At 40.6% G+C, this 22,233-nt stretch overlaps 2 long non-coding RNA genes across 2 annotated transcripts; both read right to left on the reverse strand.

The window, feature by feature from the left end:
- Positions 1-13,577: 13,577 nt before the first annotated feature.
- Positions 13,578-16,456, reverse strand: LOC148646474 (uncharacterized). The gene is made up of 3 exons (XR_015927750.1): positions 15,698-16,456; positions 15,208-15,259; positions 13,578-14,854 (listed from the first exon to the last, which is right to left on the reverse strand). It is a non-coding gene; the product is annotated as an uncharacterized LOC148646474 (long non-coding RNA).
- Positions 16,457-18,431: 1,975 nt separating this feature from the next.
- LOC148646475 (uncharacterized) lies at positions 18,432-20,595 on the reverse strand. The gene is made up of 3 exons (XR_015927621.1): positions 20,414-20,595; positions 19,826-20,276; positions 18,432-19,154 (listed from the first exon to the last, which is right to left on the reverse strand). It is a non-coding gene; the product is annotated as an uncharacterized LOC148646475 (long non-coding RNA).
- Between the last annotated feature and the right edge of the window lie 1,638 nt (positions 20,596-22,233).

Here is a 22,233-nt window from a genome sequence, read left to right on the forward strand (position 1 = left end):
ACCCTAACCCTAACCCTAACCCTAACCCTAACCCTAACCCTAACCCTAACCCTAACCCTAACCCTAACCCTAACCCTAACCCTAACCCTAACCCTAACCCTAACCCTAACCCTAACCCTAACCCTAACCCTAACCCTAACCCTAACCCTAACCCTAACCCTAACCCTAACCCTAACCCTAACCCTAACCCTAACCCTAACCCTAACCCTAACCCTAACCCTAACCCTAACCCTAACCCTAACCCTAACCCTAACCCTAACCCTAACCCTAACCCTAACCCTAACCCTAACCCTAACCCTAACCCTAACCCTAACCCTAACCCTAACCCTAACCCTAACCCTAACCCTAACCCTAACCCTAACCCTAACCCTAACCCTAACCCTAACCCTAACCCTAACCCTAACCCTAACCCTAACCCTAACCCTAACCCTAACCCTAACCCTAACCCTAACCCTAACCCTAACCCTAACCCTAACCCTAACCCTAACCCTAACCCTAACCCTAACCCTAACCCTAACCCTAACCCTAACCCTAACCCTAACCCTAACCCTAACCCTAACCCTAACCCTAACCCTAACCCTAACCCTAACCCTAACCCTAACCCTAACCCTAACCCTAACCCTAACCCTAACCCTAACCCTAACCCTAACCCTAACCCTAACCCTAACCCTAACCCTAACCCTAACCCTAACCCTAACCCTAACCCTAACCCTAACCCTAACCCTAACCCTAACCCTAACCCTAACCCTAACCCTAACCCTAACCCTAACCCTAACCCTAACCCTAACCCTAACCCTAACCCTAACCCTAACCCTAACCCTAACCCTAACCCTAACCCTAACCCTAACCCTAACCCTAACCCTAACCCTAACCCTAACCCTAACCCTAACCCTAACCCTAACCCTAACCCTAACCCTAACCCTAACCCTAACCCTAACCCTAACCCTAACCCTAACCCTAACCCTAACCCTAACCCTAACCCTAACCCTAACCAACCCTAACCCTAACCCTAACCCTAACCCTAACCCTAACCCTAACCCTAACCCTAACCCTAACCCTAACCCTAACCCTAACCCTAACCCTAACCCTAACCCTAACCCTAACCCTAACCCTAACCCTAACCCTAACCCTAACCCTAACCCTAACCCTAACCCTAACCCTAACCCTAACCCTAACCCTAACCCTAACCCTAACCCTAACCCTAACCCTAACCCTAACCCTAACCCTAACCCTAACCCTAACCCTAACCCTAACCCTAACCCTAACCCTAACCCTAACCCTAACCCTAACCCTAACCCTAACCCTAACCCTAACCCTAACCCTAACCCTAACCCTAACCCTAACCCTAACCCTAACCCTAACCCTAACCCTAACCCTAACCCTAACCCTAACCCTAACCCTAACCCTAACCCTAACCCTAACCCTAACCCTAACCTAACCCTAACCCTAACCCTAACCCTAACCCTAACCCTAACCCTAACCCTAACCCTAACCCTAACCCTAACCCTAACCCTAACCCTAACCCTAACCCTAACCCTAACCCTAACCCTAACCCTAACCCTAACCCTAACCCTAACCCTAACCCTAACCCTAACCCTAACCCTAACCCTAACCCTAACCCTAACCCTAACCCTAACCCTAACCCTAACCCTAACCCTAACCCTAACCCTAACCCTAACCCTAACCCTAACCCTAACCCTAACCCTAACCCTAACCCTAACCCTAACCCTAACCCTAACCCTAACCCTAACCCTAACCCTAACCCTAACCCTAACCCTAACCCTAACCCTAACCCTAACCCTAACCCTAACCCTAACCCTAACCCTAACCCTAACCCTAACCCTAACCCTAACCCTAACCCTAACCCTAACCCTAACCCTAACCCTAACCCTAACCCTAACCCTAACCCTAACCCTAACCCTAACCCTAACCCTAACCCTAACCCTAACCCTAACCCTAACCCTAACCCTAACCCTAACCCTAACCCTAACCCTAACCCTAACCCTAACCCTACCCTAACCCTAACCCTAACCCTAACCCTAACCCTAACCCTAACCCTAACCCTAACCCTAACCCTAACCCTAACCCTAACCCTAACCCTAACCCTAACCCTAACCCTAACCCTAACCCTAACCCTAACCCTAACCCTAACCCTAACCCTAACCCTAACCCTAACCCTAACCCTAACCCTAACCCTAACCCTAACCCTAACCCTAACCCTAACCCTAACCCTAACCCTAACCCTAACCCTAACCCTAACCCTAACCCTAACCCTAACCCTAACCCTAACCCTAACCCTAACCCTAACCCTAACCCTAACCCTAACCCTAACCCTAACCCTAACCCTAACCCTAACCCTAACCCTAACCCTAACCCTAACCCTAACCCTAACCCTAACCCTAACCCTAACCCTAACCCTAACCCTAACCCTAACCCTAACCCTAACCCTAACCCTAACCCTAACCCTAACCCTAACCCTAACCCTAACCCTAACCCTAACCCTAACCCTAACCCTAACCCTAACCCTAACCCTAACCCTAACCCTAACCCTAACCCTAACCCTAACCCTAACCCTAACCCTAACCCTAACCCTAACCCTAACCCTAACCCTAACCCTAACCCTAACCCTAACCCAACTTAACTTAACTTAACTTAACTTAACTTAACTTAACTTAACTTAACTTAACTTAACTTAACTTAACTTAACTTAACTTAACTTAACTTAACTTAACTTAACTTAACTTAACTTAACTTAACTTAACTTAACTTAACTTAACTTAACTTAACTTAACTTAACTTAACTTAACTTAACTTAACTTAACTTAACTTAACTTAACTTAACTTAACTTAACTTAACTTAACTTAACTTAACTTAACTAACTTAACTTAACTTAACTTAACTTAACTTAACTTAACTTAACTTAACTTAACTTAACTTAACTTAACTTAACTTAACTTAACTTAACTTAACTTAACTTAACTTAACTTAACTTAACTTAACTTAACTTAACTTAACTTAACTGTTCTAGGGTCCAAAAAGTTGACATGGGAATTACATCCTATAAATACTACAGCTAAAGGCAACAATCATACAATCACAAATTGTGCTCACCTAACCTCCTTTCTCAACCCTTGAAGGTACTGATCAGAACTGTTTACAAACATTAACAAGTTCACATTATAAATTACATTACAATTAATCTTGCAGACAAAACTCAAATCACTAAAAATACAGTTCAAATTTGAACATTACACAAAATTATTCCTAAACTTTCCAATCATTAATAAACCCTAACAGAGCACACCCAAAATTTTATTGTGCTCAAATTACAATACTAAACACAAATATTTGCAAAGTAATAATCACTGAAAATTAAATAACTTCAAATACATTGCATTACAAATAAAAAATACACTTTGCAACTCAGATTTTTCACTACCTCATTTAAAAAAAACATAAGAAATTCTCACATCACTAAAATACAGTACAGCTTAAAACAATGACATTGCATAACAAACATCTTTTGCCATCATTACAAATCTCAAAAAGCACACCCAGAACCTTTACTGTGCTCAAATTACAATTCTCAACTACATCATGAAGATTGGCAACATAACATTCAGTGAGCATTAACTATTTCAAGGACATTGCATTACAAACATTAAAAACAGTTTACAGTTAGGGACATTGTCCTTGACAGAAAGGAATTTACAAACCATTTTTCCCCAACATAATCAAGTTCTTTACAATCCAAGAAAATACCACATTACATGCTACAATGATCCCACATTCACTTGCTCAAAACAATGCACAGAACATGGTGGTATGGTTCTAGGGTTAGAAGCAAAGTTAACCCATAACAAGCTTACAACAGCAAGCCAAAACTGAGCTAAAAGCTATCCCTAACCCCCCCCCCACACACACACACACAAAAAGGTACTTACCATCTGCCTCTTCAAGCTATGAAAGGGTGTTGAACATTACAATTTACATACTTTCAACAAAACCTAAACAATAAAACACTGCTCTTTAAAAAAAGAACTTGCATTCTAGCTCATTTGAAAATAAAAACACACAAAGGATGATTTCTCAAATCACTAAAAATACAGTACAGCTTAAAACAACAACAACATTGTATAACAAACATACCCACATTGTTTTCCTGTCATCAATACAAATCCTCAAAGAGCACTCCCAGAAACTTTATTGTGCTCAAATTACAATACTACATCATGACAATTGGCAACATAACATTCAGTGAGTATTCATTAAACTATTTCGAGGACATTGCATTACAATTAATTAAAAACAAAGTTTACAGTTAGGGACATTGCCCTTAACAATACAAAACAATTTACAAACCATTTTTCCCCATTATAATCAGGTTCTTTACAATCCAAGAAAACACCACATTACATGCTACAATGATCCCACATTCACTTGCTCAAAACAATGCACAGAACATGGTGGTATGGTTCTAGGGCTAGAAGCAACATTAACCCATAACAAGACAACAATAACAGCTAGCTAAAACTACTGAGCTAAAAGCTATCCCTAACCCCACACACAAATAGGTACTTACCACCTGCCTCTTCAAGCTATGAAAGGGTGTTAAACATTACATCATTTCAACAAAACCTAAACAAACACTGCTCTTTAAAAAAAGAACTTGCATTCTAGCTCATTTGAAAATAAAAACACACAAAGGATGATTTCTCAAATCACTAAAAATACAGTACAGCTTAAAACAATGACATTGTATAACAAACATACCCACATTTCTCTGTCATCAATACAAATCCTCAAAGAGCACTCCCAGAAACTTTATTGTGCTCAAATTACAATACTACATCAGACAATTGGCAACATAACATTCAGTGAGTATTAAACTATTTCAGGAAATTGCATTACAATTAATTAAAAACAAAGTTTACAGTTAGGGACATTGCCCTTAACAATACAAAACAATTTACAAACCATTTTTCCCCATCATAATCAGGTTCTTTACAATCCAAGAAAACACCACATTACAGGCTACAATGATCCCACATTCACTTGCTCAAAACATGGTGGTATGGTTCTAGGGTTAGAAGCAAAGTTAACCCATAACAAGCTAACAACAGCAAGCTAAAACTGAGCTAAAAGCTATCCCTAACCCCCCCCCCCACACACACACAAAAAGGTACTTACCATCTGCCTCTTCAAGCTATGAAAGGGTGTTGAACATTACAATTTACATACTTTCAACAAAACCTAAACAATAAAACACTGCTCTTTAAAAAAAGAACTTGCATTCTAGCTCATTTGAAAATAAAAACACACAAAGGATGATTTTTCAAATCTCTAAAAATACAGTACAGCTTAAAACAACAACATTGTATAACAAACATACCCACATTGTTTTCCTGTCATCAATACAAATCCTCAAAGAGCACTCCCAGAAACTTTATTGTGCTCAAATTACAATACTACATCATGACAATTGGCAACATAACATTCAGTGAGCATTAAACAATTTCAAGGACATTGCATTACAATTAATTAAAAACAAAGTTTACAGTTAGGGACATTGCCCTTAACAATACAAAACAATTTACAAACCATTTTTCCCCATCATAATCAGGTCTTTACAATCCAAGAAAACACCACATTACAGGCTACAATGATTCCACATTCACTTACTCAAAATAATACACAGAACAAGTTTACTTAACATACCACAACTATTTACTTCTTTTAAAAGTCCATTACTACTTCAGACAGGCTCCTCAACTCCATCCAGACATGATTTGGTTGTAGAAAAAGTCTAAAGTTGAAACACTGGCAGAGGAAAAAGGTCCACTCAAAAGCTGCTCCTGATGAGGCCTCTTCAAGATGCACACCATTTTCACCTTCTGTTCCAATTCTGGTCAGGAAATAAAAATCTCACACTGCAAACACCTCTCTTGGAAGATGGACACCGTCTCCCACATCTGCACCACATGCAGACATATAGGTACCCAATGAAACAAAGATCTGGCCACCACCTCCCACAAAATGACCAAAGTAGAAAAAAAAAACAACTTAAAGATTAGTTTACATCTATATTAAACATCAAAATAAAATACTTCAATTCATAACAAAACCTCCCCCAAAACCAAGACCTCCCTTCCCACAGAATACCCCTTGCAAAAAAAAAGGTAATTGTGCAGTTTCCCCATTAAGAAACAACTAAACTACCTCCACAATCAAAGAGAAAGAAATGCTCCAACTTCAGTTTTACATTGTATGAAAAAAAAAAACATACCACCAACAACATACTTTACCTCCAGTACAATATTCACAATTCAACAAGCTTTAAATGCCAGACATAACTAAAAACATTTGACCAAATTAGTCCCTAACCCTTTAATTCCTCATTCTTCTCCCGTCTGAAAGGAAAAACCATCATGTAATTATTCCAAATGTCAACTTGCCATCAAAAATTACTTTAGATATACAACAATAATCAGTTACACACCCCAAACATACATCTCAATTTCTCCAACTCAAATCTTCCCAGAACTCTGCCCCTGATCTAAAAATACTACCTTCTTGTCAACCCCTAAAATGTGTATTCTCTTACCTGCCATCCTTGTGAAAGCACTCATCCAGGATTGTATTGTCTTATTTCTTTGAATGCTTACAAAAAGCAAGGAAAATTAACACATTCAGGTCCCGAGAGGTTTAAATCCTCATCTACCAGCCTTTGGAAAGCCATTTACAAAGGTCATCTTATTGAAGATAACCCATAGGTGAAAACATTTCAATTAAAAGATGAAAAAAAAATCCAGATTTCAAAGAAAGTCTAGTTTCAACTGAATATGCTACCTTTCCACCCAACACATACCAAAAACTTTCCCAAACTCACATTAAATACTCTAAACACCTTCAAATTGTTTTTCAAATTACAACCCAAAACCAACAAACACATCAAAACCACCCACCTTCAGGACATCACACCTGCAAGCCAAGAGCTCCTACCCTTACAGGAGCCAGAAACAGAATGACTACCAGCCCCCAGACTGTGTCTTTAAAACCCTCATGATTAACTCAGAGGTGTGGCCAATTCACCAAGAACCTATCCCAACATCTCCTTGAAATGGTCAATTTGCAAACCCCTATTGTTTATAATGCAACACACACCTGTTTCCAATGACTAAACAAGTATTAGCCAGCCCATCTACAGATCCAGCCATTCAGAATGCACGGGTGATAATGCTGGGGGTTACTTAGAGGATCAGGATCTGCTGGGTACCACAAGTTTTTACAAATACTCAGTTGTGGGACTACACTACTTTGTGGAACATTTGGACAGTCTTTAGAAGACAGTTAAGTTTCAACTGAATATGCCACCTTTCCACCAGACACATACCAAAAACCTTCTCAAACTCACAGTGCACAAATATTCTAAACACCTTCAACCTTCAAACTTTTTCAAATTACTACCCAAACACATCAAAACCACTCACCTTTCTCCGCAGTCTTCGGGCCACCACATCTGCAAGCCAAGAGCTCCTACCCTTGCAGGAGCCAGAAACAGAATGACTACTGATCCCAATGCTGTGTCTTTAAAACCCTCATGATTAACTCAGAGGTGTGGCTAATTCAGCAAGAACCTATCCCAACATCTCCTCGAAATGGTCAATTAGCAATACCATATTGTTTATAATGCAACACACCAGTTTCCAATGACAAAGTATTAGCCAGCCCATCTACAGATCCAGCCATTCAGAATGCATGGGTGACAATGCAAGGGTACTTAAGAGGTTCAGGATCTGCTGGGTACCAAAACTTTTTACAAATACTTAGTTGTGGGACTACACTACTTTGTGGAACATTTGGACAGTCACCAGAAAATGTCTAATTTTGAATCCCATTCAAAGGGGATGTTCAATCTTTTTTCAGTAATAGAAATCGAATTGTATACTGTGTATGACAGCGTGTTAAATATTAAAGTACTTAAAAAGTAGGTAGATTTAATAAAAACAAGATTTCTCAGTTGGAAATATAAAAATGTTTAATAATATACTGTAAATTAAAAACAGAAGCATAATGTAATATATAAATAATGTACACACAGTAGATGGTAGTGGAAGCTAAATAATAAAATGTACACAACAGTATTCCACCTTCTTCATACATATTTTTATGCATCAAAATCTTTAACATGGTGACTTACAATGGATTATGGAAAAGTTTAAACATGTTGCTTCTACCATTATAAAGTTTATATACTGTACTTCATAAAACGTCATAATGTTTTATCCTTTTCTAAGAATGTATAGTAAAAACACCACTTCCTGTTATTATAAAAAAAGTGGTACTGAATTAATACCACTTGATAATAATTTTAAAATGGAACTGTGATGTTTTGGAAACAATTTGACATTTAATTATTAAAACTTTTAGTGTTCCCATTGAGGTAATGGAAAATAGATAAAATCACCGCATTGGCCATATATGATTTTTTGATATTAGGAATTTGTCTTTTCATAGATCCCAACTTGCTCTCCACGATTCACACAGACAGGGAGAGAAGCTGGGGGTCAGAGCACAGGGTCAGCCATTTTTACAGTGTCCCCAGAGCAGTTGGGGGTTCACTCAGGAGCCCAATGGCATAGGACTCCTCTGCCAGCCACAGATCCTCAGCCACAGAGCCACTACACTGCCCCAAGGAAAAGGGGACTTCCTGGCTCATATGGGGATTGAACCCACAACCTCAGTGTTATCAGCACCACATGCTTACCAATTGAGCTAACCAGCCCCCGAAAGACTGCTCATGGACCGTAATGTAGCACGCTCTACCCTATTTCATACATTAAGAATTTTTACTTTCTAAACCTATTTTTAACATGCTTGTGGTTTGAACATGGTGTGTCTTTATTTGCAGATATATAAAAATATAGTGTACCTACTATTTACTTTTTAATGAGACTGTTTATTAGAAAAAAAACATGTGCCCTAAGCAGGAACTGAACCCAGATCTCCCAGAGAGGAACCCACCCCCCAAACGCACTACACCAACAGAGCACTTGCGACCATTGCTGAAACAGACAGGTCAAAATGTACCGAAAGGAATCAAGAGTGAACGAGTCAGAAAAAATAAAAAATTTACAAAGAAAGTGGACTGCGGTTATACCATCAGTTATATAAATATATCATATTTTGATCTATTAATATCATTACTAATTTCTTTTACTACATGATTCCATATTATATTCCCTACTAAGCAGATTCTAAAAAGTACACTTTTTTACTGGCATAAAAACAGCAAGGATTCATAGAAAATATATATAATTATATATTAAAATAGTATTTTAAACTACAAATATAGTCAGAAAGAGCACATCACAACTTTTCCAAAATAACTACAGTAAGTGACATAGTTAAAGACTGATGCATAAAATGTTTGTAAAGTGGAAAATTATTGTGTACTGTTTATTTAAGCTACCACTATCAGCCATGGACATTAAATATAATGTTTATATTCCTATATTAATATCTTTTATGATAATATGATCTTGAAGGACATTATGCTCCTGTTATTTTTATGCTCAGCTACCAAAATTTCCATTTAGCTGTAAAATTCCATATTAATATTTAAACATGCACTTTGAATGCTTATTTCTGTATAAATCTCTTGATCACCAAACACAGAGAAGCTCAAAAGTGAAAACAGGAAGAATCAATGAATAGCATCACACTCATAAGATTCAATCAGTTGCACTTTATTTAACCCAAAAAATGATAAATTTAGAATCCATCTTCAAATGAATAGACCTATTATATTGAGTTTGAATACCTTTTGATTTATAATAATGATTGCTTACACTTATATAGCACTTTTCTGGACACTCCACTCAAAGCACTTTACGGGTAATGGGGATCCCCTCCACCACCACCAATGTGCAGCCCCACCTGGATGATGCGCCAGTCCGCTCCCCACACACCAGCTCTCAGTGGAGAGGAGAGCAGAGTGATGAAGCCAATTCATAGATGGGGATTATTAGGAGGCCATGATTGGTAAGGACCAATGGGAAATGTGGCTAGGACACTGGGGTTACACCTCTACTCTTTACAAGAAACACCATGGGATTTTTAATGACCACAGAGAGTCAGGACCTCAGTTTTACATCTCATGCGAAGGACAGCACCTGTTTACAGTATAGTGTCCCCATCACTATACTGGGGCATTAGGACCCACATGGACCACAGGGTGAGCACCACCTGCTGGCCCCACTAACACCTCTTTCAGCAGCAACCTTAGTTTTGCCCAGGAGGTCTCCCATCCAGGTACTGACCATGCTCACACCTGCTTAGCTTCAGTGGGTTCCCAGTTGCAGGTTGCAGGGTGATATGGCTGCTGGCTCTAATCTTGCAAATTTAATCTTGCTTTCAGCTATTCACTATAGGTGTCAGCTATGAAGGTTTTACCCCTCACTGGACTTGGTATATTCTGAGGGGGAGGAGCCACCCCAGCTCAGAGGATAAAAGAGCAGACTCCCTGTGCCTCTGTTTTCATTCAGGAGTCCAGGAGCTGAGGAGAGTGGTGAGTACTGTTTCTTTACTGGTTTTGGGACAAATCTTTCATTTGCTAGTTAGTCCCATGTTTTTTCTTACAAATTTTATTTTAGAGAAGGAGTTCTTAGATTAAATTCACTTGGCTGCTCCTACAAAACTTTTGTTGAGAAAAGTACTTTTACTTTTAGATTGATATTTAAGAACCCAATCTACTACCTTTTTTGTAATAGCCTACTCATACTTGTTAAAGTTTCTACTGACTTTATAATTTGTGGAAACTTCCAAACAGCTCCATATTAATTAAGAGGACCTATTTCATTATCTTGCCAGCAGCCATATCACCCTGCAGGTCCCAGATGGTAGCCCACTAAAGCTAAGCAGACGTGAGCCTGGTCAATACCTGAATTGGAGACCTCCTGGGAAAAACTAAGGTTGCTGCTGGGAGAGCTGTTATTTGGGCTTGCAGGGGGCACTGACCTTTCAGTCTAGGTGGGTCCTAATGCCCCAGTATAGTGAAGGGGACACTACACTGTAAAAAGGCACAGTCCTTCAGATGAAAAGTAAAACTGAGATCCTGTGGTCATAAAAACTCCCAGGGCATTTCTCAAAAAGAGTAGGGGTATTACCCTGGTGTCCTGGTCTATTTTCCCATTGGCCCTTACTGATCATGTACTCCTAATAACCCCATCTCTGAGCTGGTTTCATCACTCTGTTCTCTTCCACAGTGAGAGCTGGTGTGTGGTGAGAGTTCTGACACACTATGGCTGCGTTTGCATCACGCAGGTAAGGCTGCACATTGGTGGTGATGGAGGGGACTCCCCATTGCCTGTAAAGCACTTTGAGTGGAGTGTCCAGAAAATCACTATATAAGTGTAAGCAATTATTATAATGTAATTAACTTTAAAAGGTTATAAGAAAAACAAGATAAGATACTTGAAAAACTGGAATTTAACTAATGAAATGGACTACATTATAATTTTAAAGGTCCTTAAATTCTGTGCTGGACTGAACCAATACACACTTTAACCTCTGGGATTGGAGAAAAAGACCCCTAAGCCCTAATAGTTTGAATAAACTGAGCACTTTAGCTACCGTACCAAAAACAGAAGCGTAATAAATCAACAAAACCTTGATAAGTACAATAACTACTAATCTCCTATGGCTCATATGAGTATGGCACAACTAGAGTGACATTTAAAATCTTTCAGAACATAGCATGTCACAGTTTCCTTCAATTTAATTACATCTAAAAGCAGTTGAACTTAAAGCTGGATCTGGATCTGACCTTTTCATATAATTTCCTCTCACCCCCTTCAAAATAAGATTCATGTACCTATTGTTTGTTAATCTGGAGGACTTTGGAGGCAAGAATGGGAGACATGTCACAACTGCCGTGATGGTCTGGAAAACACTACATGGCAAATCCTTGAGCTGAACACCCTGGATTCTTTTAAAAATGACGAATAAAAGGCTGCTGTGAATCAACTAGCAACCCAACAGTTTGACATGATAATTACTCATGTTAAACCCGACTATTTTTATTTACCCTATGAATGATACATACCATTGCTAAAGTCAATGTGCACATTCTTGCTCCTCTCCAGGACATCATTGTGGTTGTCAATGACTCGTCTACCCTGTGCTCATAAAAATAAACACTCCTTACACATGGTCCTTGTGTCACCAGTTTATTTTTCTACACATTACATTTTATTTATGAAAACTAGTTCAGAAGCAGTCCAGGAGCATGGAGGTGGGTTAATTGCATTTTGGCATGATGAGACCTGAGGAATGGACTGGCATCCCACCCATCATCAGTGCAGTGAGCTGTATGGGTAAACCATTGTAAATGGATTTATACCTCCTAGTTGGCAGTTATCAGTCATTTAAACCAGACCTCACTAACCAAACAATCTAATTACAGTTTAAAACTGTATAACACTTACATTTTGTAGACCATTAACCTCTTTTGAATTTAACCCTTTGTACTGCCAGCATGGCTAACAGTTGTCTCTACCCCAAACTGCAACCTCTACACAACTCAATACAATTCTGACAACTCCTTTTTTCATAAATAAACTATTATATTCCTGCTGTTGGTCTACTCTGTAATCTTAAACTGCTGCAGCTATAACAATTTCACACTAACCAATTACATAAATATTTCACAAACAAGGTGTTACAAAAATAGCACTTTACTTTGCAATGCAGTCTCAATCTATACAGTATGAAATGGCTTGATCTGTAGCAGTACTTGTACTATCTCAGTCCCACACTTTTGTACCCCTTTAAAAGACATCAACTGTTACATTAAGAGATTTAGTAATGCCACCAGCCCAATTCACCGCAAATACAATAAACCTGATATACTACACAACATACGTAAGTAAACTGCTTTTCAGACATTTTCACTTGAAATGGAATGGAAAACTGAAATTATACAGCAATTACTCTTAAATGAAAGTGTATAGTGGGAGGCACCACGGACAGCACCAGTAAAAAGTCAACACCCCAGCTGAGGAGACAGAAGCACCAGTGTGAGGTTAGCTGGGATCAAAAACAATACAAAAAGTGAGAAAATAAAGTAAGCGACTGCCATGTTACCTACAAGCTGGGCTTAACCTATCTAATGGGGTCCAGCTTGTTGAAAAAACTGCTATCACAGCAGTCACCAGACTGGACATTTGCTATTCAGTGGGGTCCAGTCTGTGCATAACAAGTTAGTGCATAAAAAGGTGCATGCGTTTGCCTGCCCCTGTGAAAGGGCATAAAGGGACAGGCAAAACAGAAGATGAAAACCTAAGACAGGTACAATCCTCAGCAGGACTGATGGTGCAAAAACACAATCATCTAGGGGTGGCTCTGCTCCTCTCAGAGGGTGTCCAGTGTGCCTTTATAGGACCTGCCCAGCTGGGACTCATAAGCTGGAACCCAGGACACCTGGTACTACAAAGACAAGGGGTTACCCTTCTACCAGGGCTCCACCTCCACACTGGGCCCACCCCTGCATAATGCCACCCCAGCATATAAACAAATGGGAATAAATGTGCATATTCATTTCTACACTATTTCACTATGCACAAATCACCCAGTGGCCAATTTAAAAACATTTAAAAACCACAAACTGCATTTCAATTCTGTGTTTTACACCGTCAATGTCTAAAATATATACCTTAAAGCTCACCTATTTTCTCCACAAATACCACAGGTTTTCATAATACAGGAATGTATACAAATGCTTAGATCACTAAAAATAAAATTAAAACTGCTTATAAACATCCTCTATGCTGAGGAATGTACCCAAAGAGTACCCAAATAAATGTACCCAAAGATTGTGACCTAAATAAAACGTAGGGAAAAGCAGGTCCAGTGCCAGTATATACTCAATATAGCACCTTGTACAACCACAACCACAATCAGCATACAAGAAACAAAAGAAAACCGACTCAGTACATTTAGTCATTTTTAATCATCCCACACCAACAAAAATATAGATTTTCAATACATGAGGACATTTTCTGGCAAAGAATTTACAAAGCCACATAACTACATATCTCTTCTCACAAAACAGAACAAACAACCCCCATCTTTCTCCTACCTCATTCTGTAGGAAATCCCCTCCCATGACAAAGGGCTTTCTGTGCAGGTACCAAAAAAGAGCGGCACTCAGCTAAACCAATCCCTCTTTTCCAAGTGAGTGGATGGCATTAGTTTTCCTTTTATTCATTTCTACCTTACGTGCTCAATTCAGTTTTACTCTACAGCCAATGCAAGATTTATATACATGTGTGCACCCATGCAAATAAATCATTGCATGACCTTTGAGTCTCTCAAACTCTGCTTTTCAAATGGCTTAGAATGTGCAAAACACTACAAAGTTACCAACTGCCAACTCTTTCTCCATTCCAGCACTAGAAGTCACTTTGTCTCCTCCCTGCCAGGTGGCTCAGGTGCTGAAGTTACAAGCCATGGTCCTAACAGCCATTACAAGGCAGGTGTGCAGAGATTCACTTAGAGCTTCATGCAGCTCTTGTTGTACAACGAATAGCACCTGAACCTCTTTCCTGCCCACAATTAACCCACCAAAGACCTCCCTCCCTTTCTCTGCCTTTGTTGTTAGGAACTTCTAAAGCAGCTTTGATGCTCCTCTGATGAGTCCATTGGCTTCTGGAATTGGAACAGGCACATGATTCCCCAAGCAGATCTTGGCAGACAGAACCCACTACCCAGTCTGCTGCATCTGGGCTCCAGTCCTGGTGAATGTCCTCCCTTGGCAGCAAAGGCCTGGTCATCCCCCAGACAGCAGAGAACCTCAAGAAAAAATAAGAAACTGGACTGAGTCCTCTGCACAAGTCAGAAATGGTCCAGCCAACATTCCCACTCCCAACACCAGTTTTGACCTAAACCGCCATAATGTTCAGTGCTACACCTTTTCAGGACAAACCAACAGAAAACCACCCTGAAGAGTGCAAAAGCAAAAACCCACGGTGCAGGGCTCCTACCACAGGGGAGAACTTCAGTTCTATTATCTTGTTTAAAACATAAGTACACAAGTTACAAATTACAGGTTCATCCTTCTCAAAACAGCCAGCTAACCAACTTATCCCTTTCCTCAACCCCAACAAACCCAAACAAAATAACCCAGAATGTTCTTGCCTGCTTACCCAGGACATAGATCCACTTGCTTCTCTTCCAATGCCTTATAAAGCGTGGACACTGAGAGAAGAAATAGAACTGTTAAAATGACCAAATCAAAGATTCTCAAATATTCAATTCTCCGTGAAATGAACTAAAGATAAAGCACGGCTTTCAGATTGTCCTACATTCCTCTGACAAAAGGGTCTTTCAAGTCCATTTTAAGTGTAAAAAATGATAAAAGTCAAGAGTAATATATGGTGTTTTTAGGATGTACTGCACTGTATGCTGCAACTCCCATGCACACACCAAAAGCTGCCTGCCCAATATACTCAACGTACCCCATTTAACGTGATATGCAATCTACACTAATGTACCTTAATGTACCCAAATAAACCAACATATACCCATAGTACCCAAATGTACCCGATTAAAACCCCATGTACCCAGTGTGCTCATTATGCTCAAAATGCCCCATCTCTCTTCCTGGATGGAAAGGGACTCACCTGACCCACTCACCTGACTAGATCCTTTGATGTTACTGTTGACTTTGTCTTGAAACAAGCACCCCACTCCTCCAACAGATCTTCATGGAAAGGTCCCGGAGACCAGCACCATCTGTTCTCCACTCCTGGTGATAAAAGATCCTCCCTCTGGAGCAAAGGCCTGGTCAACCCTTCTGGCAGCAGAGAGCCTGAAAAGGAGAGAAATTTAGACCAAGTCCTCTGTACTTGTTAGAAACAGACAAGCCAGCATTTCTACTTCCAACATGGACACAGTGCAGCATCTGTCCAACACAGACCAACTGTAAAACACCCTGCAGAGAGCAAAGAGAAAACCCCCAGTCCAGGGCTCGTGCCACAGGGGGTGGGATCCATTGCAGTTCCTCCCCTGTGAGGAAATCAGTTCCTGTCCAGCACCAATCAAGAGAACCTGGCTGACATGCTGTCTCCTCAAAGACATAACCAGCAAGGAGTCTGCAGTGGAGGAGGCTGCTGGTGCGCCAAGTCACTGTTGTACTGCAGTGTATCCAAAGTGATTTATTTACATGTGTGCACCCATGAAATAAATCACATACAAAACATATTCAGTATTTAAGCCAGAATGACAGCCAGTCAAGTGCATGTCAGTGTGGGAGTGCTTCACCCAAGCAGGGAACAAAACCCAGAAGATAGCCAAAAAGAAAAAAAAAAAAACGTTTAGCACATTAAAGCATGACCTTATCCATCTGAAGATGTCCAAGAGCTTAACACAGCCTTCTCCAAAAGCACCTCTTCATGATGGGAAAAGAGTGAAACCCACCTCTGGTCCAGGGACCATGTCAAAAGACACTACCTTTGTACCTGCTCCAAGATCCACAGGCATCCAGGAATTTCAAGAAGGACAGCTTGCAGCATCTCCTCACTTTCCACTCTTCAAAGTGGAAGACTTAAATTCTCACAAATGGACATCAACAGGTCACACAGCTGGTATCCTTTTAGCCAGCCAGTGAGCTTCCTCTGAACAGGATTCTTCACGCCTGTCACTCCACACTGTGCTTTCAGATGGCCAGGGACTGGGAAGCACCGATCATTGCACTAGTCTCATTTACAAACACAATCAACACCACTACTGACCAGCCTCATAAAAAGAGTTTGAGTTGTACCTCCCCTCTACTTACCTTCAAACTCACCTTTATCTTGGCCAAAAAGTTGCACTGATTGGGTTAAGAGCAATAAGCAGATCAGCATTAAAGATGCAGGCTATGGTCCAAGAACTTCAGGCAGTGAGATGATTGGATTACCGACCACCAGTATTCCCACCTCACGCAGAGGTTTGACAGTTGTGGTTGATGAGAACTTTGAGCAGGTGGATCACCTCGCCTCAGGACAGAACTAGCCTCCTTTACTCAGAGCTGGGCCATCAAGCAGAATGGCATCATGGACTCCTAAAGTGGATAGACACTCCTCCAAACTGTCCATCACAGAGCAGCCAAGGTCAGTGATTCAGGCAATAGCTGAAAAATAGGCACAGCCTTCCGCTTCCTTATAGTTCCATTGACACAGCAGATTTCCAGGGAACCTCCGGATCCTGTTGCAATATTCCATTATGACAGTTGTCACCAGCTTGCTGGAATTCACTTGCAGTGCAAAACAAAAAGGATTTAAGTTCAGATTCAAATTCAGTGCATCCATCTCAAAACGTACAGTTCAACTCAACTCTACCCCCAATCCTGACTGATCACTGATCCTAACCTTAACCACTGGCCTCTTACTGGCCCAAACAGAAACAATAACCCAAGTCCTTGCCCTGCTCACCCAGGACATAGATGCTCTTGCTTCTCTTCTTGACAGCAGCTTGGAAGCTTCCTAAGGCAAGACTTTGCTTCCCCCTCCCCACAAATACTCAGATCTTGAGGTCAATTTACAGAAGTTTAACATTCTCCACATTCCTAAAACCAAGGAAATATGTTTCTTAATTCCATTTACAGTATTCCATGTGGACCTAGGGTACATACAAGCTCAATTAATGTTCACCTAAAAACTATCAGTACTTCTACAAATAAAGTAGTAACAAGTTTACAGTACAGCGAATTGACCTTAGAATTTTGTAAAGTTGTATATCCCATCAAAAAGTGGTGGACATTCACTTAAAAAAAGTCAACACACCTAAGGCTGCAGTACGTTTACAGTCAGTTTTACATAAAGAACATTTCAAGTCCCCCCCCCAAATTTGGGTTCCATAGCAGTACAAGACCAAAAACAACAACCATATTTATTATTTAACAGCTGCAGCCTTGACTGGAACGCCATGAGGGGAAAGGTTTTAGAGCTTCAACATTTTAAACAATTGAAATACAAAAGCACAGATAGCACTAAAACCCTATTGCTGGGCCACTGTATATAGATTTAAGCCTTCCAGCCACATCATGTTTTCTACCATCAGAGAGATTACAGCTTGTACATATACAAACGTTTGGTAAAACTAAGCTTCACATTCACTACTCAGCTCCTTTAAATGTGTTCTAAAAATTGAACCAAATAGAAATGGTTTACTACCATAGTATCCTATACAGTCACAAGTCAATACACAGGAGCCAATGGCAAACCATGCAGTACTAAACAAAGCACAATTACATATCCAGAACAAGGGAGTCCTCCAGAAAAAGCACGTTTTCATACTGCTCTCTCCCTTCTCACAAAGCACAGTACACAACCAATTCCAGTCAGCATTGCTTTTAGTGCAAGAAATTAGAAAAATACTGTCTCACTGGGTTAAATCAGGAAGTCTGCCTTACACTAGACAGGAGCATAGTTTCCCCCGTTTTACAATTTACTTAATTCACTTCTAAATTTCAGTCAATGTAAGATTTAGTTACATGTGTGCACCCATGAAATAAATCTTACATACTGCTGATTCTTTTCCAGTGGTACCATAATACAATTTAGCCATTTTTTTCCCAGTGCTTGCACAACACTTCCAATATTTGGCACTCATTTCCTGATTAACCAGTGCTTCTGCTAGGGGAATACTGCCATTAAGGCTAGAAAACCTATAAAGAACTCCAGCAGCTGCAGGCTAAACGAAGGCTTTAAAATCAGGGTCCCCTCCTACCTGGAACAGTCAGCTTTGGCTCAACCAGCCAGGTGGCTCAGGTGCTCCTGGAAACAGTCATCACAAAGCTGCTGTAAAGACCATCAGTCAGAACAGGAAGCTGTTCCTACCTTTAAAAGATGCTTAAGTGATGTCAAGCCCAAAGCTGCCCCACACATGATCTCCCGTGGTCCCTTTTCCTGGTTGGTAGAGAACTCACTCAGCAACTGACTGGGTGCCCTGGCTGTTGTATTGGTTTAGAAACACTTAACTCCTCAAGCAGATCTTCACAGAAGAGAAAGCACCCAGTCTACAGTGTGCCACATCTGCATGTTATTCCTGGCAAATAAAGGTCATCCCTCTGGGAGCAAAGGCCTGGTCAACCCTTCCAACAGCAGAGAACCTGAAGTGGAGAAAGATTTAGATTTTGAGCCTCTACACTACAAAAAATGATTTACTTCTAGCTCCAGTTTTGTACTAAACTGCACAAATGTTCACAGTGCAGCACCTATCCAGGACAAACCAACAGGAAAAAACCCTGCAGAGAGCAAAGAGAAAACCCCACACTCCATGCTTGTTGCCACAGGGGAGGGATCCAGTGCAGTTCCTCCTGTGAGAAGCAGTTTCTGTGCCAACACCCATCAAGAGAACCTGGCTGTCATGCTGTCTCCACAGAGCCTTAACCAGCAAGAAGTCTGCAGTGTGCCAATTCACTGTTGTACTGCAGTGTATCCAAAGTGATTTACTTACATGTGTGCACCCATGAAATAAATCAAATACAAAGCAGTAATTCACTTTTTGAGAGCAAGAATGACAGCCAGTCAAGTGCATGTCAGTGTAGAAGTGCAGCACCCAGAAGAAAGTCAGGAGAAAAAAAAAAACACAAAAAGGCCTACACCTCATATTTAACACTCAAACATGATAGAAAATCACCAAAAGCTTCCAAAATCTAACACTGGGCCTATTCTAATGGGTAAAAAAGCACTCAATACTCATGAACTGGTTATTAAAAGCCACGTATATGGAAAATTAACCTACTCCAAGTGAAAAACATGATACAGGAGTGAAATTCACCTCTTCTCCAGGGACAGTGTCCTTCTAGACACTACCTTTGCAACTGCTCCAAGAAGCATGGGCATCCAGGAAATTCAAGGACTGCTTGCAGCATCTCTTCACTTTCAGCTGTTGAAACCACAAGACTTCAATACTTACAGGTGGGCATCAACAGGTCACACAGTGGGTATCCTTTTAGCCACCCAGTGACCTTCCTCTGAACAATTCTCCAAGCCTGTCACTCCACACTGTGCTTTCAGATGGCCAGGGACTGGGAGCTCTGTTCACTGCACTGTAGTTTAACTCAACAATCAACACCACTGCTGACCAGCCTTATAAAAAGAAGCAGCTCTGTGCACAGAAGCCCAAGGTTTCCACAAACTGTTCTGACAAGATCTCAACTGGCTACTCCACCAGCATCCTCTCTCCAGTGACTGTGCTCATTGTCACGATCTTCTTCTCAGAACAGCACCTGAAGGAGACAAGGGAAGCAAAACAGTGATGACCACCCCACTCCCACAGAGAGGGGACCAACACAAGTACTGTACAGACTGATCCCAGCCTTCAAAGCCTCACACTAACCTTGACCTGTATCTCCCCTCTACTTACCTTCAGCTCACCTTGTTCACTGAGGGAAGCCCAAGAACACAAGCAGCACCACAGCTTTCTACACTCCAGCAGAGACAGAAGCACCAGCATGTTGGACAGAGTAGGAGAGGGAGTAGGTTCTTCCTTGTTATCCTAGTGAAACTGCTCAGTCAGGATATAAATCCTCTTTCTTGTTGCTGGTTTGAGACCTAGAGAAAAAAGTTTCAGTATTTAGTAATAAGAGTTTCATACACTAAAATCAGAACCCAGCTGTCACAGCTGTGATCATCTGTTTCACAACTCTTCAGAATCCTACAAGTAGAGGAAGAGACTCATTTCTATAGATGTTAGAAAATTTAAAATTGTCTCAACCAAAAGCAAATAGGAATTTCACAATAACCTTAACTTCACCCTATGCTTTCACAAACTTAAATTTCTGAAAGTTATTTAAAAAAAATATGAAAACCCTTCCAAACTTCTCTTGATTAAAAATAAATACATAGCAAAACCACTCACCTTGCACAGTAACACCAAAAACTAACAACCACCAGCCCAATACCACAAAGACTCAAGAGCCCTTTCTCTTGCTATAGCCAGAAACAAACAGAGCCCAGCTTCCCAGGCTTTCTTGATATAAGCCTCACAATGACCTCAGGGGAATAGCTAATTCACCAGGAGCCAATCCTAACATCTCCTCAAAGTGCCACCACCAAATCCCCACTGCTTCTAATACAACACACACCTGCTTCCTATGACCAAACAAGTATTAGCCAGCTAACCTATTGATCTCTCCATCCCAAAGCCAAATTAATTTCCAAATTACTTACAAGAACACTCATTAAATAGCAATATGCTCAAATTATTCAATTAATTGCAGTTTCTTAGTGATTAAACCATCTTTTTATCACTTCAACTTAACCCGTAAATGGTGAAAAGTGACTTTGAAGTCAAACTTCAAATTATTCAAGATCTTTAAAGTGTCTTTTACATAACTCCAAATGTTCAAAGTGTATGTATCCATACTGTATATCACATATACAGATGCAGCCATTCAAAACGAGCGAGGTACGCTGTGGTAAAACGCGGTGGGCGTGTTGCATCACAACATGTCATAACGTGTCATATCACATCATACCGCAGCTATGATAATAGTATCCGGAATCACCGCCAGGTGGAGCTAATAAAGCTTGACCTCTCATGTACAGCGTTTGAGCTGTCACCAGAAAACACCCGGTTTCGAATCCCGATCACTGCTGAGGGACAATCTTTATCTAATTAAGATTTTAAGTTGTATACTCTATAAATATTTTATGTATCAAAGTCTTTAACTTCTTAATTTACACGGGTTCTGGCTTTAATGTACTTGTTGTAACATTATTAATGAGCACTCTCAGGTTCGCAGGGGTATGCACCCTCACCACTGCCACCTCAGGCTGGCCCCTCACCACTGGGGACTCAAACCCAGGTCTCCGGCATCACTCCACAGGGAACCACCCAGCTGAGCTAAAGGGAGATCTTCGCTCCACCCAGTGGCTGTGGACTCTACTATCCACAGGGAAGGGCGGTGACGTCACCGTGCTGGTAAGCCAGCTCGCACAACCTGTAATGTCAGCCGTATGCAGTACATTAAGCTTATATTCTGTACTTCATAAAAAAGTTATAACATTTTATCATTTTCCAAGAATACGTACAGTACAGTAGTAAGAACACCATTAGCTGTCAATGTAAAAAGATAAATGTTGTAGTGAGTTAAATTCACTTGATAGCTGTATTAATATGGAATCGTGTAACTAAGCAGCTAAAGTATCACAAGTGAATGTTTTGGAAACATTTTGACGTGT

This window comes from Lepisosteus platostomus, chromosome 16 (genome assembly GCF_059453375.1).
Source record: "Lepisosteus platostomus isolate fLepPlt1 chromosome 16, fLepPlt1.hap1, whole genome shotgun sequence".
NCBI lineage: Eukaryota > Metazoa > Chordata > Actinopteri > Semionotiformes > Lepisosteidae > Lepisosteus > Lepisosteus platostomus.